At 41.1% G+C, this 27,088-nt stretch overlaps 1 protein-coding gene across 11 annotated transcripts in view; it reads right to left on the reverse strand.

Moving 5' to 3' along the window:
• LOC124165409 (protein madd-4) overlaps positions 1-27,088 on the reverse strand; it is a 1,214,641-nt gene that overhangs the window by 1,010,953 nt on the left and 176,600 nt on the right. The gene's annotated exons all lie outside the window — the stretch shown is intronic.

A 27,088-nucleotide genomic window follows, 5' to 3' on the forward strand; every position in this document is an offset into this window, starting at 1 on the left:
ACATAATATTACAGCCCCACTATATTTCCAGGTCTGACGAAAGCGATCAATTAAGAGAGATATTTTTCCGAACAGATAGATATGGGAATTCGTTTTTCCCTCGAACCATAAAGGACTTTAATAAATGCTAGCCTTAATATTTTTTTAGCATTTTCTATTTATAAGTAGACAGCTGGTGTCCTGACAACCCCTGCCACACGTCTTTTCAGGCGTTTTGTGGGTTAGTATGTAGATATTGATGTAGATGAAACATTCCGGGAACTGAAGGAAATAGTTTCAGAAAGGGAGAAATATAGTGCGATAGTATAACGTTCTCAGTACCATGGTACTAAATATGAAGGAAAATAATGATGTGATAATTCCGGAATCGCATTAACGTGAAGGCGCATATTGGACTTTACAACATTCTCAAGTTAATTTTTGGACATGAAAATGTAAAGTAAAACGCTAATTTGGATTTACGAAATCCAATACGGGAAAAGATAATTGAAAGATTTGCAAGTCGTTAGTTACGCAAAGCCAGCTGGCAAACCTGCTTTCAGCTAAGAAAACAGTACTGAGCATTTTTTTAACGCCGCTACATCGAAACAGTAACTGCAGATTTAACTAAGGTCCACATTCCATATCAGAAGCTCTTCTTTAATTGTTCACACATGTGCAACGACGATTAAATTTTTAAATTAACATACAGGAATAAATAAATTAGTAATTCACATGCATAAACAACATATTCCTACTTTTTAAATTAACATGCAGCTTCATGCAAAAAATTAGGACCTGCTGCAAATCAAATAAGCAGGAATTTCCGCTACTCAAATGTTGGCTTGCCTGAATGTATCGACTGAATCTCTGTTTCGAACTTCACGCGCCTCACGGAAACTGTGGAGGAAACTTTGCACACTGAACGCGTTCCTGACTTTCACTGTTCTCAAAGCTACAAGGAAGAGTTATGAACACCCCCATGCATTGGAATACCTCATTTGCGTTTAAAATGGAGCTCATCCTTACAGCTTGTAAAGTTCTAGATATAACGTTCTTTAATTGGCGTTCTTTAAAGTTTTGATGGATTGTGTAGCTAATCGGTATACCTAGAATACCCTGGAAATTACCTACAATAATAGCAAGCCAGGTCACACAAAAATTGATATGAAAGATAATATAAAGCACTTATTCGGTTTATGAAAAAATAAGACACATAAAAAGCCCATGCTCAGCGTCATAACATTTCCATTAATTTTTTTTTCGGTGAAGCACTTTGACAAAAAGAATAAAAAATCAGCCCACGTCAAAAACATATAAAACCTGGAAATATGCGTTAATGGAAAGATAAGCCTTATAAAATATATATCGCATATTTGAGAAGTGCAGAGATTGAACTTATAGGTGAATATATTGAATGGAAATAATAGCAACTTATATCGGTGCAATCAAAATCTATCTTCCACATCGTATTTCTCATTTAACATTGAAGTGCCAACAGTGCTATAAGGATGTGGGGAGTAATATAAGTATATTTTGCACTTAGAAGGACTGTACGTATACACTTATAAGTTATTGTGAATTTGGACATCCATACATCAACACGCCTTGAGAATGAAAGACAACTCGTTTTCCGAAACGTTGGCCAAGATAACTGAATTAACCTGGTCTAGAGCCCGAGAATAATTCCAGAACTTGTAAGTTGATTGTTATTGTAGAAGCAAGGTGAAAAAAATCTCCGTAACTATCATTTTTCCCTCTGAAACTTCCTTGGTTTTTCTTCCCTCCAGTAAGAGCACTTAATAACCTAAGAGTGTCAAAGTAATTTTTAATCTGCCATTGACTATTTTTTTATAAGAGCGATTCTCTCATGATCGACACAGTTCATTGGAGAGAGCTTTTGGTCCGACTAATTGCATCCAGCACATTAAATTTAAAATGTCGTCAGTAATAAAAAAAGATTATCAGAAGTCTATTTGACAGTAGGCAATAATTCCCTTTTCTTCCTTAGGAGATCATGCAACATTACATCAACGATAAGGTTTCGATAAACGTGGTGGGCATATAAGATTATACATGCTTTCAATACGAGACAAACCTGATATGCGTTGACCAGAAAGTATTAAAGTTATAATCTCACATGCGCACCACGTTTTTCGTTTTTGATATCATAAACGCTCTTCCAACGCTTATTTAAACTTTCTCATCAATCACATTTAAAATGATCAATAACTTTCGGTCCCGTAGGCCGTTATTTACTTCTTTATAATTAAACGTGGTTTTTCATGAAATGCTGTTTTTTTATACTCTAATATTATTATTGGCTTCATTTCCCTCATACGGCGACAAGTTAAAATTCAATCTAAGGCTAAAATTTTACGCTAACCGCTACACCAACTACCCGTCTGTTCTCTTTGTACTATTTAGGTATTATGTAAGGATATGTTAAAAGTGTTTAAAAGTACTTATGATCCTATTTAGGAATAATAAACGATGTGCTTAAAGTACCGCATGAAGATTAATTAATTACAGCCAAACTTAGGCCCTAATGCCTAAGGCCCTTAGGCCTCAATGGAACCACTACTAGTTCCAATGGGCCGGATGAATAAAAATTGAGCAAATGCTCATGAGCATAAGCTCGGAGCATAAGCATTTGCTTCGAGTAAAGGTTAGAGCATAAGCATTTGCTCTATTTGGTATGCATAAGCTCTACCTTATACTCAGGAGCAAATGCTTCAGTTTAAATACCTTTTGCTCAACATTTTACACACGGCGCGCTCGATAAAGACCGACTTTCCCTGCTTTCCCTGCCCGTCTACAAAAGGCCATTCAGTATATATTTAACATTTCCCATTTCTGCTATTTATACTAACAATAGCCTTTCCGTCATTACAGGGGTACTTAATTATGAGTCGGACTCTAGAGTCAACTGTATAAGTCCACTGCTATTTGCGTATATTTTTCTGCTAACATGTATACTTTATTGCAGTGATTCCAAATCTATCGAAGACTTAGATGGGTAGAGTAAATTAGCAGAGTTTCATGAGTTTTGTGGGTAAATAAGATAAAATCAGGAATTTAAGAGAATTATTTGTAGTTATTTTTGGCGAGCATTGGAGTCATTTTTCTCCTATATTTGATTTTAATGCTACAACAGGTCATCGCTGGCCTCGGTAGTGGTGGGGTTAAGTCCTTGCCTGCCAATCCGTAGGTCGTGGGTTCGAATCCCACCCGAATCCGCCCTGGTTAGGTGATTCCTAACCAGGGCATGGATGTTTGTGCTGTGCTTTGTTATTCTTGGAAAACCCGTTGTAAAGGTCGTAATGTGCTGTTTACGGGGAAGTGCGAAAAAAAAAAATAAATAAATTTCATGCGGTACATGTTCGCCATTCCGGATTCCATAAAAAATGCGGAATTTAAAAAGGGTGAGCAATGTACGTGGTCTCTCCTTGTGGGAGGAATTTCACTTGAGCACTCAAGTCAGTGCCGTATCTCAAATAAGGAATGAAATCCCAGGGAGCAGAGAACGCAAAGGTAAAGAATCAGCAGAGGTTCGGGAGTGACGAAATCTTCGTAACGGGCCTTATCAGCAAAGACCACCCACGAGCATTGTCTCTCTCCCACACGTAGACAGACAGACGGACGAATCCTCACGCCTTGCCGTTAAACCACCCGGCAAACACACTAAAAGTCCTGCCGGATGGAAGAAAGAGAGAGAAAAAAAAACAAAAGGGGGGAGTTATCGCGCAAGGACCCCTTTCACAAGTTCATTACGTAGGAATCTCATCAAGCGTATATATATATAAGGGGGGGCACGGGATAGGGACGCAAAAACGACTCCGCTCAAATCTTCCTTAAATTCCGGCGAAACGAGAGGACTGTTTTGCCGCTTCTGCAGAGATTATTATCGCGGCGACGGATCCAGGAGACGCTGGAGAGAACACCAACGGGTGATCTCGGCGAAGCGTATGTCGTCCGTGGAATAATTTTGATCGCTCCCGCGAGAAGAAAGGGGGGCAGCACCGTAGGCACACACGTAGGAAGGGGGAAGAGATATATATATAAAGGACCATTCTCTCGCGTTCCTACCCCACGCAAGAATTCGCATTGCCTCCTTCTCTTGTTATTACTGCGGCCTCCCCGTCACCTCCCCTCCCTCCCCTTCCTCCCCATTCCACTCTCCCGAGCATCCTAAACAAACCCCCCACCCCTCTTCCCCCTCAAAAACCCCCACCCCCTCTCCTCCATATCCCTGCACTTCCAGACTTCCCCAGATTAATTTCGCTCTCGTCCCTTTTTGGAATTTTTGCGTCACACAACAAACAACTCGCCTTCAACATCCTTCGCCAAAATGCTTTCCTTCCCCCTTCCTCAAGCTACCCCAACTCTCCATACCTCACAGCCTACCCTCGTTTTTCCAACCCTTCTCTTGCGAAACCGCAAAAAAAATTAATAATTTTTCCGTGGGTGGCAGTTAAAGGGGCTCCAACAAGATGCGTATTAAATGTAATTTTCGAGAAAATTTCGGAACACGTTCTCCTCATCACATTTAATCAACGTCGATCGAAGGAATTAGAGCTTTCCATGCTAAAAGTATCGGAAATTAGGTGCAATATCCACCATTTGCACATAGATTCAATGAGAAATATGTGAATAAGAATGAAAATATAAATTACACCAGGAATACGATTAGCCTTTTCATGACAAAGGAAGATGTATAGAATTACTTTATAGACAGTGTTAAAAATAAAAGATTGGCACCTGAAATTGCCATTTCTAATCTAATAGAAAATTTATGGATGAAATTGGACTAAAATACGTCCGGCGAATGGAAAACAGTAGCTCCGTCGGCTAAGAATGAAGGAATGAGTTTCATAAACTGGCAAATGCAACAAGCGACAATTGTCAACCCTATAACTCCATTATATACAAATTATCACAGATAATGAAAGGAGTAATTTTTTTAATTATATTTACTCACACTTTACTCTCTCCCTTCTTAGAATTTAAGTATCCGATATTTTCCCACAATTTCCGATATTTTTAGCATAAATTAAAATATATATATGAATGTCTTGAACCCATTGGCGTACCCAGCGAGAGGCAGGAGGGGGCAGCTGCCCACTCCCCCCTAGAAGCAACAATCGCAAATGTCTTTAAGAAAAATAATATTTTTCAAGCAAATAATTTAAAAAACCAATAAAGAGCTGTTACTGTTTCCTTAAAATGTTGATTTCATTCACCTTTTCCATACTTAAATCTTCCCTACTACTTGAACAACCCTGGCTTGCCCCCCCTAGTTTTGATCCTGGGTATGCCCTTGCAAGAACCTTAATCATCTTGCTTTATTTTAATTTATAACCCTGGAAAAAATAGATGCAAAAGAGTACTATTTTAGCAATATTCACTAAAACACAGGCATCAGTTTTCAATCAAAAAGTCGCGTCAAGACTTCCTTAAATTCCATCCTCACAGGAATTTTCGCATAACACAACAAACAACTCGCCAACATGCTTCACCAGAATGCTTCCCCCCTCCCACCCCCGCTACTTACCCCTTCTCGCAAAACCGCAAAAAAAAATCTACATTTTTTTGCGTGGGTGCCAGTTAAAGTGGAACCATCCATTTCATGCAGAGCTGCGTACTCCGGGCGGAGAAAAAAGCCACCACGGCTGAGGAAAAAGGTTTCTCTTGTGTAATGGGCGCTCATACACAGATCCAAGTAAGTAACCACGCCCCCTTACTCTATTGAGAACAAAATAATGGGAAATAGAAAAATAGTGTACTTATTCTACAGGCAGGGCCTGTGGGGGAGCATAATCATTTGACACAACCTGGATTAAAACTTGGATCGACGTATTCACAATCAGGTTTGGACTCTGTAATTCAATCGCTACTGGAAGATTCTGGGTTGCATACTACAAAGCCAATTTATTTTTCGAAGAAGAGTTTCATCCCTTTTGCGTCTACACATCTGAACTTGTCCATGTGACTGACTACGAGGTCACCATTATTACAGGGCGCTTTTAAATGAAACATATCAACAATCAGATGGTGGTATTTCAAAGAGTGCATTATTACTTATAGTTTTACTGCTCGTTCAAAATATTCTTCCTCTTTTTCCAATTAAAAATTCAAGTGAAATAAAACACCAGTTACTTTAAGTTATTCTGTTCCCTGGATAGCACGAATAAATTAATACCGACAACACCACACTGAAATATATATTAAATTTCCAAAAATGTTGTGGAAACTTATCAAGTTTACTAAAATTCCCGGATAAAGCTGCCCGAGGCTTAATCTTGATTCTCCCGTCTTTAATATTCTGCATTGACGCCAATGTTGGTCGCTCCGTTTCCTCAGTCACGTATACACATGGAAGGTGGCCCAAAAACGAAAAATCGAGGAGAAGTGCCAAGAAATAATAATTTCACCAGTTCTGGACCAAGTAAATATCTTAAAACGAAGCGTATAAGCGTAAAAACACGCCAACATGGAAGCAAATTTGAATTGAAAGAAATCCCATCCTGTTCACCAGGCAAAGTTATGAAAAAGTATAGAAAAAGATCTCAAATTCAATTTACATAGCTTACAATTTTAAGGGGAACACAACCAGTTAAAAAGGTCGTATGTTCCTCTAACTACTTCATTAGAAATATATCCAGTTCGAATAACAGACTAACTTTGAAACAAACATCTCCATATATACAACGCCTGGTGGTAAATAGATATCGTCATTCAAAAATCTAAAAGAGTGAAATATGTACTCTAAGAATAATAACCTTTCGATTGAGGCAGTAAAAAAACAATAGGAAACCACTCTATTAAGGAGTCATATGTGTTACACTGACTGATAATTTTTTGAATTACAACATTGCACGGGACCATGGCATACTAAGACAGGTGGACAATTAAATGGATCCAGAGATTGCCGTCTCTGACTACCTAGAAAGACGCAGATTTATGCCATAGCCAGGAAAGGCAAAAGGAGGTCGGGCGAAATAAAATGGATCCGACGGGTACTCACTGAATTCCTCAGAAGGGCCGTGGAGAAGGTAATCAGGGACCCAGGTTTGCCCACTCACCTGAAGAAGAGAAAGGAGAAAAATAATGGTCATTTGCATACAGGCTGAGAAAAAAACAGTGGCCAGATACACATCTCACATTAAATTAGCATGCATGAAAATGCCCACAAAAATTAGCATGTTAGAAGTAAAAGTTTAATTCACTTAATTAGGGTCCCTACAAAAATAATGGAGGAAATTTCTTATTTTCTTAATGAAACCACTATTAATTAAAAACGAAGCTCATTTGCGACGGCTTAATTTATAAATATTCCAAAGGAATAGATTAATAAACACTGAAAAGTTAATGCATGACAGTTTTAAGCACATTTTTACCATCAGCAGAGAATTCAGTGCGATAAATTCTTCAGCAGCTGTATTTTTGATAGGCAAAAGAGTCAGAGATTGGCAGAAATCAAGCATTTTTTCATGACTGAGATCACATTTGCGTACTTCAATTAGTATTCCTTTGATGCATAGATCAAGCAGTTTTTTCTCCATGCAATGCAGTGGCGAGAATATCTAGATTATCATTCTCAGCTTCAAGAAATACCAAATTAGAAAATGTAATAATTTTTTTCACCTCTGCAGCAAACACAAAAATTAAATATAATTACCTACAGGTTCATATTTCACAAGCCTAAGGAAATAAAACAACTTCAACCCCTGAGAACGTTCCTCGTAAAAGTTAACTGGTGAGATAATCCTTAACGAGTGCTTTATTGTATCTCCATTTTACGAAATATCCAACTTCTTGGGGTAGAGTACTAGTGCATCTAAGATTTACATGTCAAGGATTCGGAAAAGGAGGCAACTCAAAGGTAAGACAATGCATGCATAAACTTTACATATCAATCCAGCTTTCATTCCTAATGACATGGTTTAGCAACACCTTTTTCGCACGTTTAGAGGTGAGACAGAGTGGAACAATACCGATAAGTTAGTGGAAACATTATTGGTCCACACTATGATGTGCGCTCTGTAAATAACTTGAAGTTTATCAAACGAGAACGCATTCCGATGCAATTGCTGGAAGCAATGCCCTCGAGAAAAAAGTTTCTGATATAATTTATGAGGCAATCCTTCCGTACAACATCCGTAAAATAATTGGAAGTTAATCTAGGTTTAACATCCCTTTAATCTACATGCTTTAGGGGCGCAGTCTGTGCACTTAACGATTGCTAATAAACACACCAGGGCAAATTGAACTTCAACAGATTTCAATCGCCGATAAATTTACCTTATTAACGTCTCACTTGAGAGCGCAAACTCTCGTAAAACGACATCGCGGCTACACCAAAGCACGATTCAACTAATATAAACGGCCGTTATGCATTACATACAAGGTTATTTCTTAGGGACATCTCCTAGACTACTCTTTTTCACTTGCTGCCGGGAAATTTAGCGCGACCAGCTCAATTACAAAGTTGCGACTCTCCCCTTCCCCCCGCGTAACTTTAAAACAAAAGCCGTTAAAAGTCACGCGAAATCGGTGCCTCGTTTCAAAAATTTTACGGCACCATACGAGTGACTATTAGTCGCAGTTTAAGTGCCCGCGACCCAGAGAAGTGAGCGTTATGCTATAAAGGAAACGCGCCCCTGGGGTGCCTCGGAGGCAGCCATTAACGCCGGAGGCCCAGGGCCCGACGTAAAATTGCGCTCAAAGGGAATATCTCCCGGAGGAGCGGTCAAAGCTGAGGAAACGAGCGATATTATGCTCTCGGGGTGAAGGCAACGGGACGACCTCCTTGTTGGGAATGCAAATCGTGACAGATATTCAAAATATGGCAATAAAAAGTGTGGATGCCCTCACTGAGAATTCTTTCCTCGAAATTATTGAAAATTCGTGGAAATTTTGACTTGGAAACCTACTGAGTCTTAAAAAGGTGTTGAGTTAGGCCTGAGGTTTTCACGCCGCTGACTGGATGATGTCTGCATTTTTCGGGTATGCGTTCGCGTCTGTTATATTTCAGATAAAATTGATATGTTTCCGGTTCTTAGCTTCTATATATACCTTGCCTTTCCATGTTTTACACATGGAAAGAGAGGCTGAATTATCTAGGGCAGATAAGAGGAGACTTTGAAATCGTTAATATTGACTTCTTCAACACGAATAATGAGTACCCAATCAGTACGGTGTGTAAGAGAGAGCTAGTATACAACGATCAGCGTAAGGACGGCCAGTACCACTTCAAGTGTCAAACTGAAAAGGCTTCTCACACCTTCGAACTAAAGACGAAGAAGCATAATAATATCTGTTTTCTCCGTGTGTCAAGTTCATGCCGAGTGGAGCAATCATCATCCGTCACGCTCCTGTAAATTACAAAAACCACTGCTTTTGGCGTCGCCTAAACCTCCTCTGACCTCTTCCGTCAGAGAGAATGTGAGGCTCAAGGGGAGCCCTTCGAGGGTACAACACACCGGGGCCGGGAACCAAATCAGAGATTTATACACCCGATCACCCGGGGAGGGGGCGGAGAGGAGGGAAAAAGGAAAGAGACACCGCCGCGATAGGAGCCTGACGACACCTCTGGGGTAGGATAGGGAAGGAAGGGACGGGACGGGGAAAAACACCTTAACGCTATAGAAGCGAAAAGGGCCCACTAAATAGCGAAACCAGGCAATGCCATTAATGTGCTAGCGATTTTAGAGGAATAATCCTCTAAGGAATCCATAAATTATCCATCGATCAAATCGCTAGATACCTCTTCCTTAAATGGGAAAAGTAATTATTGGGGTCGCATTACAACTTTACCTCTATACAGTCATATTACAAGGGGAGATTCCGATCAAACAAACGCGCCACAATCCTCTAGAGCAGGCAACACGTGTCTATATTGGGAAAATCGCGATACGTGCTATTTTGAAGTGACGAAGAAAAACTGCCAAATACTCAAATGACGACAACAAACTGTGCCAATGAGTCTTCGCTTGTTTTTACCCTTCTTTCATTGGTGGAGACACGTTAGATGACTTCTAACTTCGGATATATTCGGATTTTCCCTGTTTGAGAAGGAGGGGGAACCGTACCGACTGGTTTGATACCGACGACCATACTGAATCGCTTAACTAGCCATTGTCGGTACGGAATGATGTGCTGTCGGTGGGCTGGGAAGGGAAACCGACCGGTGCGGTACCGACGAAATACAGAATACGGCCCCAGTTCAGGAAAATGGTATAGAGGTGGTTGAAAGTTCCGGTTAGCTTCTGCAGAAGATCAGACTTCATGCTAGCCATAACCTTCAGCCACCGTAAAGTAAAGTGGAAGGCTCTATTGTTAAGAGTAAGAGATGCAGGATCATACCTGAAAAATAAAGACAACATTCAAGCATAAGGTATTTTTATCCCGTGCCATCTGTCATTCTTTGACACGGATTTAACATTCTGTGAATTGAAACAGCGAGATACATTTCTGTCCATCAAACACTTTAGAACAATGTAACGGATATCGAACCTGCGCTCAGGTTCTCTCAGAGTTACATTATATCAACGAAAACACGGTCTTTGGTGATGTGTAGTGGCTAAAATTTTAAAAGTTAATGTTCATTACAAGTATATTATTTCTATATGTTTCTGTAACTCAGTGAAATCATTTATAGAGACCAATACTCAAAATACGGGAATTAAAATTGCAGGTAAACTCACGGAGAAATCATTCTAGGTAACAACGTAAACCCCGAGGAAATGCTGAGCGGTTGAGCAATTTGTTTTAATATTCTGATACCCGGTTTATATTTTCTGGTTAACGTTAAGCAGACATTATAAAACCGCCTATAATAATTTTAAAATTTGTGAAACAGGGAAGGTTTGTTTTTCAGGATTCTTCTCACTTACACCCTCTCCCCAAATTTGGCTCTAAATTTTGAAAAGTTGACGTTCATTACAGGTGTATTATTTCTATATGTTTCTGTAATTTAGTAAAATCATTTATGGAGACCAATACTCAAAATACGGGAATTAAAATTGCAGGTAAACTCAAGGAGAAATCATTCTTGGTAACAATTGAAACCCCGAGGAAATGCTGACATGCTGAAAAATTTATTTTTTAATATTTTTATAGCCTTTATATTTTCTGGTTAACGTTAATCAGACATTATAAAACCGACAAAAGAATTTTATAGAAAATTGTTAAACTGGTACGGTTTTTTCAGGATTCTTCTCACTTGCACCCTCTCCCCAAAAATTATAATTGCCTAGATCGGCGCTCCTCTGCCTTCCCTCCTCTTCCAACATCATTTCGCGCAATCCAACCTTTCACGTAGCATACCTACCGCTTGTGTTTGCCTTCCGCGGCCGCTGCCCAATTATCTCCCGCGGGGTTTGCCGAGACCGGATAATATGTATAGGCGCTTCACGGATGGAGAAGGGAATTGTGGGAACGGGGATATGTGGCGGGGAGAAGGGCAGCAGGTCGCGTGTATATATATGTTCCAACTCGGGTCCATCCGGAGAGTGAGGCTGAGGGGAAATGTAACAGACGCCATGTACGTACGTGAGTGCGTTAGTATTGCTCGCTGCTTAATTGTCCTCGGTTTTCGCAGAATGGGGTTATTTTTCTTCTCCCCTCCATTTTCTCACTACCTTCACAACCAAACGCCTCACCACACCTTTCTCTTTTCGTACAGCACTGCTCACGAATATATATATATCCCTGGCCTTCAACGGACTCCCTCTCCCTAAAATCCTTAGGAGTGGCTCGTACCTCGTCGAGTTATAGACGCTAGATATGGCTCGCAGAGCATCACGTAGACGTGTAGATGTTTGGATACCTTTCACCGTTGATATACGACTATAACTTGCCTTCCTGTACCAATTAATAGGCTAGTCTTCTGGATGCGGAGCTGTTACACCCCTTCGCCATACACCAGGTGGCAATAACGATAATTTTTGGGGTATATTTACGGCCATTTACGTGTTCATTTTAAACCTACAGCTAAACTTTCTACAAACAATATTTTGATTCCCAATGGGCAAATAGGTCATCTTCTAACGCAATCATCTAGGTCCACGGATAGGAAGCTAACTTCTTTTCCTCAGCCACTTCTCGGTGAAAGGGTTTTGACTTGCGGGAGTCTAAAGGTTCAACCATGATAGGAAACCGAAGCCCTATAAAAACAACAACTTAATTAGCGTGCGAAAGATCCTCAGAGAAAAAATCATTCGCCTTGACCGGGATTCGAACCCGGATCCCCCGATTTCCGGTCGAGTGCTTTAGCCAGTTAAGCCTTTCACATGTTTATTTTCTTTTTTGTCAAAATACATAGAAAAAAAAAACAAAAAAAAACAACTTTTTTTTTTCCTTGTCCAAAGTCCTGAGTAAATATGAGGCGAAAGTTTTAAATGGTACATGAAAAAAAAAAATCAAAAACAAATCACTTCTCTCACTTTAAATGATACATGAAAAAAAAAATCAAAAAACAAATCACTTCTCTCATTTTAAATGTTCAGTTCACTTCTTTCGCTCTTTTTCTTTTTTTTTTCTTTTTTGTTTACGTCGACAAGTAGTCTTTTATTACTGCATAAATGAATGTTTTTAGGGCCTCAGGTACGCCCTTAATTGCGCTCATGTGAGCGGTACTCAGCAGCGTCCTCCCCATTGGTTTTTTGAAATATTGGGCATAGACAAATTTTGATATTAGAGCCGAAAGGGTTTTATTTTTTAAATCTGGGAATAGTTTAAAGTTTAATGTCAGTAATTTCTCGTCGCTGACCGTGGCACTGCCGCCATAGACGTCAAGGTGGAGATAGATGTCGAGGATTGCCCTCCATGCACTCGGACTATCGCCACAGCCGAGCACATGGTGAGCAAGTCCATCCACGCGGCCACACACGCCGCAGAGGGGCGAGAGAGCGAGGCCCATCCGATGCTTCGACTCCCCAGTGGGAAGAAGGCCAGCAATCAAAATGTACATTAGGCTCGCCTCCCGCTCATCCACGACGCATGACGCCCAATTCCTCCACATATTACTAGCGGAGGGCGCAACAACCCCACCCCCTCCCATTAACGCGCGCGTGTATAATGTTTTCACGCCAAAAACCTCGCCGGGCTTGAGGAGCGCGACGAGCGATCTCACGGCCGAGATCGATGTTTTTAGTTCCGGAGCGGCGGCGCTGCTGAACGCCCACGCCTCTTTCAGCAACGCGCGCCTCCCCGGAGTACCATGTCCTAGAATTCTTACCGACAATTTTGTGAAGCACACGTCCGCCTTTAATCTGGCGTTAACCAATCCCAACCCACCCCTGTCCCTATCACGATATAACTGCTCCCGCTTAACTTTTTTAGTTTGACCATGCCAAATCATGCCATTAGTACTTTTAATAATTTCCGCATGCACTTTATTAGTCATAGGCAGGGTATGTGCCACATACCATATCTTCGGGTATAAAAACGTGTTAATTACACGTACCCGAGCCGTCAGGGGTATTGATGTTAAACGGTAACTAGCAACGCCCCATTTAATATAGTTTATGACGATTTGCCAATTTCTGGCAATCATCGCGGGGATTGGTGTCTCCCACCACAGGCCTAAAATCTTTATGCCTTTCTCAGAGACATTCCACACGGGATCAGGTGACGGGGTGCCTCGTAAAATAAGAACCTTGCTTTTCTTATTGTTTGTCTCAAACCCCGCCACCCGGTACACTTCAATTACCTCTCGCGCCGTCTCAAGCTGTTCATTGTTATTTACGAAGAGGGTAACGTCATCAGCGTACACTATCCCTGTGTACCGCACACCAAATCTCTCGACACCAATCCCCGCCAACCGAAGGGTCCGGATCACCGGGTCCATGGCGACGGCGAAAAGCGCCATGGACATGGGGCACCCCTGACGGACGGAATTCTTAATAAAAAAAGGGGGAGAGGTTTTACCCTCGACCCGAAGACAGGCAGTGGCACCGTTGTAAAGATTAAAAATACAGTTAGTAAAATTAGTAGGAAATGCCATCTTTTTTAAAACATGTAAAATGAATTCAAGGCGGACGAAGTAAAACGCCTTACTAAAATCTACGGCTAAAATCGCGTAAAATTCATCTCCCGGTGACGGAGCTAAAAACAAATCTCTGAGTAAGACCGTAGCATCCAGGATACTACGATCTTTCGACACCGCATACTGTGATTCGTCTAAAATCAAATCGGCTACGGCCGAGAATCTAAACTTTAAAACACGAGTAAAAATTTTATAGTCTGAATTTAAAAGCGCGATCGGCCGAAGATCGTCACACGACCTGGGCCGATTTCTCTTTGGTAATAGTGATATCACTGCGGTCCGCTGACTTGAAGCCAGCTCGCCGCCGAACAAGTAAAATTCATTAAAAATGCGCGTAAAAACCGGACTTAAAATATCACAGCATGCGGCATACAACTCATAAGGGATCCCATCCGAGCCGGGCGCCTTACCCTCAGGGAGGGAGCAGAGAGCCGATTCCACCTCTTCCCTTCGGATCGCGGACTCTAGCTCGCGGATTTTCTCATCAGGGAGGGAGGGCATGGAAGGGAGTTGGGGGCAGGTGGTGGCATCCCAGGGAGAGTATCTGTCATATACCCCCCTAAAATGGCGTTCGGCCTCTATTAAGAGATCGGACGTATTATTTCCCATAGGTTTTCTGTTATTAAAATTTATGATCCGCCGTAGCTCGGCTAGGGTCAGCGGACCCCAACCTTCAGGGTCGACTTCCCTCTCCCACCTGCGTGGGGAGTGTCGGCGTAGCTCATGAGATAAAATTGTTTCTTTCAGATCTCTTGCGATATCATAGAAATTTTCTGGCCGCTCACTGGAGGAGACCAACTCCCCCAGCGCTTGCCGGAAAAACATAATAGTGGCGTCTTTCTCTTTACGCCAATTTTTTGTGAGCTTTTTTAAAAAGGACCTTAGCCTTGGTTTAAAGGCTTTCTCCCACCATCTTACAATATCCCCACCCGGGCGGAGGGAAGCAGCCAGCTGACAAACCCTCGCCCGGATAAGTTGAACATACTCCTTATCTTTCATTATCCTCGTATCCATTCGCCACATGGTTGAGTGTGAGGGAGTTGGGGGTGACGGGAGGGGGGGAGGGGAGGGTAAGGTCTAAGAGGAGTGCACAGTGATCCGAGACGGACACCGGCACCACACTCTGGGACCGGGGGAAGGATTTTAGGGCTTGGGATATAAAAATAAAATCAATCCGCGAGCGAGAGGTTCTCCCGATGCGCGTAAAAGGCACCGAAGCGGTGGCGCAGGAACTAAAAAACACGTCTGTGAGACATGCTGATTCAATTAAAAATTTAAAAGTACGACTCGGTGGTTCCGGGACACGAGCAGTTGAAGACTCTCGGTCCTCCTGACGGTAGGTACAGTTAAAATCCCCGACTAAGATGGCTTTACCAGTAAAAACATGCAAATACGGGAGCAGCGTGTCAGTAAGAAATTCGTCACGTTCCGCCCTCCGAGCAACATAAGAAGGAGCATACACGTTGACCACGTGTACGCCCTCGACACCTATGGAACATATCCTACCTGACGGATGACATCTGAAATTATAAGCTTTTAAATTTTTTTTTACCAAAAAGGCAGTGCCACGCTCAGGACCTTCACAATTTAAAAAAGATTTGTAGAAAGAGGCCGGCCAACTGACTCCCTCCATGACCTCTTGCAGACAAACGACATCTGCATTTAAATTTTGGAATAAATTATAAATTACGTTAAGTTTCAGGGGGTTAGACACCCCCGCAATATTTAAGCAAAAAACTAACATTTTGAAACCAATGGGGAAGAACCCGCTAAGTACCTTGTTTTTTTCCATTGTTGTTTTTTTTCCTTTCCTTCTTCTCCTTTGATTGTCTCTTGGCGCTGCCATTCCGGGAGCGGCTGCGACGCTGCACCGACCTCTGCTCCTTAGGGTTGGTATCGTCTAAGGTATCGTCCTTCTCGGTCCTGGGAGAGAGTGATCGGGAAGGGGAGCGGGGAGTCTGCGACAGGGTGTCAAAAACTAGCGTGTCACTGATGTGTGACGGAGAGGGTGAGGAAGGCGGGGAAGAAAGGCGGGGAGAGGGGGGAGGGGAGGGGTCGTTGCTCACGGCAATACCGCTCTCCAAGAAATCAGCTGTGTGGGGCGAGAGGGGAGGCGAGTGAACTCCCCCTACAGCCCCCTCCTCCTTTAGCAACTCAAAGGCGGCCGTCACGCTGTGCTGCTCATCAGCAAGGAAGAGAGGGGAAAGAGACTCCTTCTCGTCGTGGGCGGTTACGTGCTCAGGCAGAGGGGGGGCGGTGGGCGGGGTGGAGGACTCACCCCCATCACGGGCGGATGAGTGCTGGGAAGCTGCTTCAGCTGACAAGGGTGGGGAAGGCAAAAACGCCTCGCTGCTGGACGATTCGACTCTCTTCTTTTTCACCAATTCCTCGGCCGGAGCGCCGTTTGATGGGGAAGGAGGCCGCTTCGATGATGCGGCTGCCATGGATGACGGGTCACCCTCCATCGCGGCGAGGTCCCTCGCGATGTCAGCCATCGTGTCTTCGTCGTCTTCGGGCGTTTGTCTGGCTGGAATGGCTGTGACGTCGGCATATCTCCTTCCGACGTCGTTACGCGGGCAATTTCTTCTCATGTGCCCCTCCTGATGGCACCTGGCACATGTTTTCCGTTGTCCGTCATAGGTCACCAAAGCACGGTGCCCCCCGATGAACAGGTATGACGGGATGTTTCTTTCAATCGCGATTTTCGCATAGAAAGAGCCTGTATACGAGCCAAGATAGAAGTTCGTTGACCCCTGCCAATGCGCCTCCCAAATGTCGATAACTTTGCCAAACCGTTTCAGTTCGACCTCCACCATCTCCTTCGTGACCTCGAAGGGGAGGCACATGACCTTTACCGTCGTCGGCGTCTCGTCAGCCATGTCAATAAGTGCTGTTGTCAGTTGGTTTTCCTTCGAAGGGAAGGGCAGCTTTCTTGTTTTTTCGTCTAAAGTCTTTTTCAATGTCTCAGCATTCGTCAGTTTCAAAAATATGTTTCTTCTATTATACCCTATTTGGATCCCGTAGACTTCCTCACGCGCGAGGCCCAGCGTTTCCCTGACAAACAGGTGGACCTCTAGCGGCGTCGGAATTCTGAAAGACTCGTCGGTCGCAATTAGCATTGTGTTAAGCCTCTGTACGGCCATCGTACAGAGCTTGGGGGCAAAAAAAAAATAATAATAGTACTTGATAAAAACGTAGAAACAAAGAAAAACTCTCCTGCCCGGCACAAACGGTGCCCAGGCAGGCACGTAGCGCGGCTCCGCTCGCGCACGGAAGAACAAAAAAGTTCACTCGAACAAAAAGAAACAAAACTGGATATCACCAAGAGAGAAGAACCCGTCGTCACCTTAAAAGTCACTGATTTGTTTCAACAGCTCACGATGGTTTCACATGTCCATGTTGAAATTCCACAAGTCCGATGGAAAACTGGCCCGATACGGGCGAAACGGCGGCCGAAGCCGGCGAGGCGAAAGGCGAAGCCACGGACTCGGGCCGTCCCAGGCCGGGGGTTTTTCGTCCTTCGGCACAAACCCGGAGAGAGAGAGACACACGTCCGTTCAGCTCAGCTACCGAGGCGTCATTCTTCCCTGTGGATATTTTCGGACACTACCGGACAAGATGTTGCTGCACTGCTGAGCATATGATGCCACAAGCAGTCCAAATCGTGCGCACAGCGCCACAGCCGGAGAGCAGGCCCGGACATAAAACACTAAGAGGTGTTCGCTCTAGACTTCTAGTCTAGACCGCGGCTAGTCCCGGTATACTTTAAACTAACTTAATTAGCCTTAGACATTCGAATTATATTCTGATAAGGATATGACGCCGACAGATAAAAGGAGTAATAAGCACCCGAAATAAGGTTAAATCTGTAGCTTGATTCGGGGTGAGTTCTACCCAAATCAGCTTCAGCTTTAATCACTGACTGAGTCAGGTTTGTAAAAGGGAAATATCGCCGTAACAATTTCCGGGTATAGACCACGGTAATGAGATTCACGAATACCATCGCAGCATCACTTCTATTGAGAGAATTTAATGGAAATATGAATGGAATCAAAACTGAGTATGAGGAAGATGATACCGAGGTTTGGGTAAGATCAGAAGATAGCTAACATCCCAGGTAATGTTCACAGTAGATATTTAGACGTAAAGGATCTATCAGGCTGGAAATTTCCAGCGGGTTAGACTGAAAATACAACCTTTCCAGCAATTTCGTCGTGAGAGGTTATTTTGAGGAAAATAGGATTAAAATAGAGTACGTAGTGAATATACGGCACAAAATGGACTTCTATACCAAATATCCTCTGGGTTTGCGTGAAAATAATCATGCAAGCAAATAAGTGTGTATGGTTTTAATTTCACGTGGAATAAAGTACGAAACTACCAGTTCCCATTATTGGGCAGCCTTCGCTTTACGTATTCACTCCCGATAGACTAATTTTATCATTTGTTTTAATGCACTCAAAGCGCTTCAAGGGTCGTATGTGCGGTAGCAAGAGTTAGGGCACATTAAAAAAGAAAAATCCTCAGAGTAAATACGAGAAATAGCGCTTGAAGTAGTTGCGCAGATGCGAAAAGCCGAAGCCAGCATTAAAGTATTGATATCACTTCAATATTCACAATATCTATTGGTTTTCAGATTATTTCATGATTTTTTTAAAACTGAGATTGAATAAAAATTTTGAATTCCAGATAACGTTTCAAGAATACCGTGACATTGGCTGAAGAAATAATTAAAATTAATTATTAATACAAAAATAAAAACCTACCTCTGAGAAAAGAAGACACAACTAATACCAGAGGTCAACGTATAATTCATCACCAATTTTCAATGTCAATGTGGAGAATGGAGAAATGTCAAATAATTGTTATCATATTAGATTAAACTTTTGACACATAAAATGGAAATGCTCAAACTAAATACGCCTACCATTGATTAAATTCTTTTATCGTGCGGGTAAAACGAAATCCTATTCCTATCCGCTCGGCAAAATATCTCTCTTAATTGATCGTTTATGTTAGACCTAGAAATTTAGTGGGGTTCCGGTATCATTTTCTCCATGCCGCTCTTTAAGATGTCCATTCTCTATTGCTCAAGCAATCTAAGCCTAACGCGAAGCCGCCGCGCCTAGCGACTCCCAACATAATTCGTTCAACATTTGTGTAACGCTTTCTATACGAGCACCGCAGTTTTTGACGAATCGCGCAGACGTTACTCTTAGATGGATGAGATTTTAGTGTACTATTATCACCAATTGCATCAAAACGACTCTCACGCCAAATATCCCTTTAATCATCACGCGAGCAAATATGCGCCGGTTCCATCAACATCATTAGAATAAGGCTCAAACCCTACATCCCTAAACCGGGTATTACACATTCACTCCCGGTGGGCTGAATTCTTCACTTGTTTCAAAGCACTCAAACCGCTTCCGAGGTCATATCTGCGGTAGCAAGAGCTAGGGCATATTGAGACAGGAAAAATATATGCCTTTTTGAAGTTCGCATGCGTTTCGTGCGCGAAAGGTTCTCCCTATGTCGAATGCCCATGGGGTTTCTTCGGAAGTAGAGTCATTCACGAGTCGCTCTCAGCTCCTCGCTATTCCGCGGCGCTGCTGTAATCAAAGCGGACATCATTAGGGGCGGAACGGTGCATGCGCCGTTCATTTACGTTCAAATGGCTCCGGCAAACTGTTCTGGATCATTGTTACAATGACGAGAGCTCATATTCAAATCCTCTAATGTTGCGGAAACGTTCACAGCGTTGTCGGTAGTTATCCACTGTGTATAACTCCTTTGCGGTTAGATTGGATCATAAACGCATATCTCATTCGCGTGCGATACTTGCCTGGTTTTACAACAAGGGCCGTAATTAAGAAATAGATAGATTAATTATTAATTTCTATTACCTGGTTATAGCGATTACCTAATTCAGGTCGTGAAGTATTTTGTATGAGTAATCCTAGCGTTACTATTATGTTCTTCCTAAAATATGCGCTGCCTTAACCAAGAAGGAAATAATGAGCTCATAAGTTAGTAATAACCTCATTCAGGCCGCATATTTTTAGCAAGTAATGTAAGCGTAATGAAATGCTCGTACCAGATATTCACTACCTTAAAAAATATGGATATTGTGAGCTCATTGTTTTACGAAAGAGTTAACATTGAGACCTATAAAATTTGGAATTAAATCTACTGTTTGGCTCAGCTAATTTAATGATTCTACAATTCAGCAGGTGATAATAAATGAAATTATCTTAACACACGAAGAATGTCACAGCATGCAACATTTTGGTAGAAACAATTTTTAAAAACTGTATTGACAAGCATAGCCTTCTTTGAGGAAACTATAATGATTTAACAATGCTTATCGCTGTATGACATTTGACTTCTTTTTTCTAACGGGTAGAATACAATCGGTGAAATTCCAAGTAGAAGTTTAGATACGGAAACCACGTTTGTAGAAATATGTGCTAAAGTAACGCTTTATTTCAGTGATAACTTAATTACATGATGTTAGTTCGCGATTAGAAAAGAAGCTCTGAAAGGATTCCAAAATGTAATTCCTTACTGACAGAGACGTAACGCTTCTGAATTGATGCAAGAACTGCAAAATTTCTTCACGTCGTAAAAATAAATAAATTAAAATCCCTAGCCTTCCTTAAAATTCGATGAAAGCGATTAGTCTACGAAAAATCAAGTAGTATGACGGAAAAATCTTGTTGAAATTTATATCAACTGAAAAATAAGTGTCACTTCTGTCATTCGCTTCTTTTAACAGAAACCATCGCCAAGGAAATTGTGAAATATCTTTAATGTGAGTAAATCACAATGGACGTTTTTTGGAACTGGCCAACTTATCGACTTCTCAGACAATAATGCAGCCGCAACGCTAGCTGGAAGGGTAACGAAGTTGAATGCAAGAAAATACGTGATCTAGGATAGAAGGAGAAAGAAATACTTCTAAATTGGATGTTAGCATGCTAAAAATCCATATAATATACTAAAATAAACTAAATATAATAAATCCCACTAAATTCAATAAAAATTAAAAAATCCATATTTTTATCAATATTTTGACATAATTCCTGCTAAATATCGCACCAGTTCCATAAGGCATGACCTATTTTTTCTCATTGTGTACCGTGTCTTAACAGGTAACGATATATTCTTAAAAGTTCATTTAACATTCGATAGCGCATCTCGCGCAAGATGTAGGACGGGAGTATTACCCAGGAGATACGTTTCGTGACCCAGTTTGTATTTTATGAGCATAGCCAGAAATATGATACAGATGCAAAAGGAATTAATAGATGGAATTTGGTCAATGCCGTCTGAGGGATATGAGTCACAACTTCATAAGGAAATAATACGTGTGCGCAGGGGGATTAATCATTTCCTATAGCTTACTGGCTGCATTTTTACAGCAAATATTCGATTAATGACTTTAATGAAGTATAAAGACTCGATAATTCAAATAATAACCATTTAATCATTTGCACTCGGGAATTTCCCTCAATATTTGTGTGATCGCAAAGTCTGGTGTGGTACTACGTACCCTCTGTATTTTTCATTATGTTCAATCCATCACCACTTCCCGCGAAGAAATATCGTAAGTGAATATTTCTAAAAGTGTAACAGTCATCTGCAGATGAATATAGCTGTGCTTCTTTCAATTCTATTTTTGTGACTGGGTCCAAATGCATGTTGGAATACGCAAGGCATGACGATAAAAGGAATTAGCACAATACAGAAAGCTATTTGACGGTGAAGAGTCATGACTGGACAACGCTGGGATATTATTGTGGTACTGAGGGTCACTAATCTTTTGGCTTTAGTTAACAGACTGCATACACAGCAAACGTTCGTACTGAAGACGTTGGCATATTATAAAGAATACGCAATTCAAGTTAAACCCATGAACATGATTAATAGGTGTCCTGCGCGATTTTACTTTTTATTGGATTTATACATTATATTTTTTCTTATTATTAATATCACTGCATTTAACACGTAATTATATCAACGAGTAAAACTCTATATCGTTGATAGAGATAGTAGCTTTTAACACATACTATATTCACGAAGACATGCTGAAAACGGTAGTAGTAAATTTTTTTTTCACAAAGACGTTATAAAAAATATGAAGTAAAAACATATTTCTCACATTGCCTGGCAACCCAATTTCATTTTTAAGAGAACGTCCGAATACATGACAAGCATGGAAGAGCGGGGATTCGGACAAAGTAGAACACTATCTGTCGGCAAATAGGCAACTACTTCGCCTGAATATTATATTCGTACTGAGGGGGAGTTATCTCGTTGTTTAAGTTAATTAGTTGCATGCACAAATAGTGTTCGCATAGAAGACGTTCACAAATTATAAAGACTCTACTCATTTAAGTTGAACCCATAATATCCTGGACGATTCAACTCCGTTTCATTAGAATTATATGTAACGTGCGTGCTGCGCCCTCTTTAAACACAACATTGGAAGTAATTTAACTATCCTCTGTTAAACGCACACGATGACTCATACTTACGTATCACCAGGAGACTTGAATGTGGAATCAGTCGCATTTCGATTAAAGTTATTTTAAAAATGTGAGATATTGTTGCAAATGAACAAATGTATCAGTTTGTTCGCCGTTAACGTCAGGAATATTTACCGGTTTTTGTTTTTTTGTTGTTTTTTTTAAATAAATTATTTAAAAACCAATTTTAGGAAACAATAGCAATATTTAGGAAGTAAGATGTGCCGTCGCATGTTCTCCGATAAATTCTGTGCATTTTGGTACCTCATTTATAGAGTTTTGTTGCGTATAAGTTGAGAAAAAGGTATCTATACAGTAGAAATAATGTAGAAGATATTTATTAATTAATGAATCTAAAGCGTGATACTCTCAACGAGTACAACTGTACACTGGTGAAAAAGATGGCAAAATTTAAAAAAAACATCTTATAATCACGACGTCTTGAAATATATGCAGCAGAACTACATATCTTACGTAGTTTTGCAACCCAATTCCATTTTTGCGAGAACGTCCAAATACATGATAAGGTTTAACCGGAGGGGATTCGGACAAAGTAGAACACTATCTGTCAGCAAATGGACCGCTATTACGCCTGGAAATGATGCCGGTACTACGCAGAGGGATTAACGGCTTTTTGAAGCGATGGAGGGATGGTTAACACACAGCGGATTCGTGAGTAGCTGGGACCCCCATAGGGACGAATACCCTCCCCACAGCCGCGAAGTGTCGGCGTATTCGGCGCACGTAGCGCCGGGCGCCTAATTGTGACCGGCAGAAGAGAACGAGGAGTATTCTGAGGCGTCGAATATAACGAATGGATTGCCCTCTGGAGATTTACTCCAGAGTCCGCAATGATCAATGAACCGAAGAAAAGAAAACACACCACTCATCCCATACAAAAAGTATTCTTAACACCATTTTCATGCTTCAACGATGCCGACACGATCAACTTTATCTTGATCTTTGAAAGTACAAAAATTTTTTATTCCATCATTTGGATTCCGAATAAAAAAGGTCAACAGAGAAGACATAACGCATTTCCTGAATCTCCAGGGTCTAACAAACTAAATATTCTTTGATCTTAAAAAACTAAATATTCTTCTAAATTTGTAATGATTTATTATGAAAGGGCGTAGCTTTCTAAGAATTAAACTAAAATCTTCCGCGTATAGTCATCTGTTTCTAGCGTGTACCGCAATAACAAAGCTCTATACTGACCTTTAACAAAGGAGCAGCTTCGCAGCTAAACCCTGAATCACAGGACCATTATTCACGCACAACTTCAGCAATTCTTTTGATTGATAGGGAAAATTATTGTTTAAGCCATCATTTCGTAATTCAAACGGTCAATAAATGTCATTTATGTTTACTGTGTTCTTTATCCTAAAACGCAATGGACTCGCTACAAAATGTGTTTGCGCGCTCATTGCATGTTGTTGTATTCCATGCACGAGTTCAGTGATGGAAACGCGACGGCAATAAATGTAGGGAATAGGGATCCCTATTATCGCTGTCACTCCTGAAAATGATGAATTCCGAGAGTCATCATTTGAGTTATCATTGACGCCATCCCTGAAATTATAAGAGAAAAATGATCTTGTGATTCAGGCTTTAGCACCACTGTAAACCACCTTCTCTCCCCCTTCCTACACAGATCCTCTTACACCCACTTCCTAGCAACCCGCAAACGGGCACTTCGGACCCGCAACCACGGCAACCGATTTGAGACCACAGCCCACGAATATTACAAAATGGGATCCTAAAGTCGGCCTCTAAATGTATTGTTTACCACCGCGCATTTAGATGGGTTTACAGAAGTCACCACTCGTGTCGGTGACGGAAAAATTGATCAGAGTTTCACGGGGAAATAAGGTGTAATTAGGGGTTCAATTTTCACTTCAAATTTCTGCACGATTCTACTTTTTATTGGATTTATATATAATATTTTTTCTTATTATTAATATCACTGCATCTAACACCTAATTATATCAACGAGTAAAAGTCTATATCGCTGATAGAGATAGTAGCATTTAAAACATACTATATCCACGAAGACAGGCTGAAAAAGGTAGTAGTAATTTTTTATAATTTTCCGAACTACTTCCGAATTTTCATTCATGATGATATGATTTATATAATATATTACTTTGTGATGCTATTCCACGCAATTACAAGCATAACACTGCAAAATATCGGAAAAAAGTGAATCGCACTGCAATCGCGCCGCGGACATGCGATTGAAATGCGACCGAAGTGGCAGCAGATATCAGCCTTCTGTGGGATGGAATGGCATATCCCCTAGCCACATCCAGTCCCACACAAGAGTCCCGCACCCGTTGGCCGAAAACCAGAGCAACCGTGATCTCGACTCGGGCGGCACCAAAAATATTCCCGTAACCACCTATACCAGCCGCTTTCCTTTCCAGAGTGATAGAGAAAGTGAGATTTTCCGCTCCTTGATATCATTTTATTGAAGATTTTACCTTCCAGAGCGACTAACTGTGGCACTATCAAAACCTTCCAGCAGATAGCCGAAAGTATCATATGCATTTGAATTTCTGTTGACCTTTTTATTCGATTTTTTTATTTTCTTTTTCTATGCTTAGATAGCGAAATTTAAAAATTACCGAGTTTCTCAGCTGCAGTGAATAGATTATTTTGGATGTAGCCCAAGCGGCAACGTTGATGTAGCTACGCAAGCACAGAGCGCGGCTACAGCAGGGAATTTTTAATTTCAAATAGCCTTCTTTAGCTTTTAATGAAGGAGAAGGAGCTGAAGTACTAATTCCCATAAACTAGAGGAGAAGAAAAAATTGCCCCTATTCCCGCCGCCATTTTTTGGACCTTTTCAGATCCCGTTCCTTTTAAGACTTTAGCCATCGTAAGTCACTACAGCTAAACACATTTTCGTGGCTATTCGTTTCAGGTACGTGACAAGACGTCTCACATTGGTCGAAAAAGAAGTGAAAAATTGCGTGAGACGATCACGATTAAAGGCAAAGAAGTGAAAAGAGAGCGTACTGCTTGTCAAAGATATCGTAACTGTGCCATCTGACGCTGTGCGGTCGCAAGGGGAACCAAAACGGCGCCACCTACATTTTGAAATCGCGGAGTTGAAGCAAATACAGTTGTCGCGAAATCTTACGACTTTAAGAGTACAAAATTACCGATTAAGATGTTGATGATGAAAAACAGAGACGCGGAAAGTATTTGTGCCTCTTGGGTCTAGGGCAAACTGAATCAAATAACCCTTCCATACAATAATAATAATAATATCATCTTTATTTAACAAGCGAATTTAGGACTAAATAGTCCTCTCTTACAATTAACTTGTTTGACAATAACATACGTCCATGCCCTGGATGATGGTCAAACCACCCAGGCGGGATTCGAACCCGCCACCTCTAGGTTAGCAGTCGGGGACTTTACACCGGCGCCACCGAAGCCAGCATGTCATTTTTGCTAGCATAATTATTATGTGTTAGCGAATAAAAATGCATTGCCAATCCCTTTATTGAGGAACATACACTCCAATTAAATGTATCTTTTAACTCAGAATTGGGCACAAATTCCGACAGATATCATCCTATAAACAAAACAGAGCAATAATTTCGTGGAAGATTATTCGAGATTACCATTTCAGGGCATGACCTGATGACGATGGACGACTCGTTCGTCGAAACGACGGAAGTGATGGTGATCCTGACTCGCTGATATCCCGAGTGACCTTCCACGATGCAATGCGCCGGAAAAGGCTGCAATCATTCATCAAAGAAATAATTTGGTTCAATTTATTTTTCTAATTACTTTTTCGAAATGAAGATATTTTTTGCTGATCTCTATTAATGGGTTCAATTGTAAGCTGCAATCTGGGATACAATAATGACACAATTCATAAATCACAGGGCAATATTTAACTCTTTAATCAAATATTCCTCCGGAGTAGGTCCAATGTTTTCATATCATTAGCAGAGATTCCCTTGTCAGCTATCCATAATGAAGCGAAGCGATCCAAAATTATGGGGGATTTGCTCTAATTAAAGCGCGAAAAATGGCTAGGTGACTTGTATTTACCAATATGTAACTGTTCAATATATAAACGATGATTAATCTCTAAACTTCGTTAGGGTTACTGGAATGAGCGAAGTACGTTGTAAAAGGCTAATAATAATAATAAAATCTCACTCCAAACTCCAAAATATAGACCTTACAAATTTGGGTACTCCATATCAATGATGAATTTTTTCAGATAATGGCAGGGCAACATAGAAAGGTTAAAAATTGTAGATTAATGAATTAAATCGGCTTTCAGGCTTGATTTGTTGGATGCTCGATTTTACCATTGCAAAAACTTTAGAGGTAATTTCCAAAATTTAATATAACATTCAACTACCGACTACGGTTTCAGCATATCATATCATTTTCAAGGTTTCAACATATCCAAAAACGAATAAACATATTCAAAATATGAGGTTCAAACACAGGGAAAGCCTAGAGGCCGCTATACACGTTGAATGATCATGCG

Source organism: Ischnura elegans, chromosome 9, assembly GCF_921293095.1.
Source record: "Ischnura elegans chromosome 9, ioIscEleg1.1, whole genome shotgun sequence".
Lineage (NCBI taxonomy): Eukaryota > Metazoa > Arthropoda > Insecta > Odonata > Coenagrionidae > Ischnura > Ischnura elegans.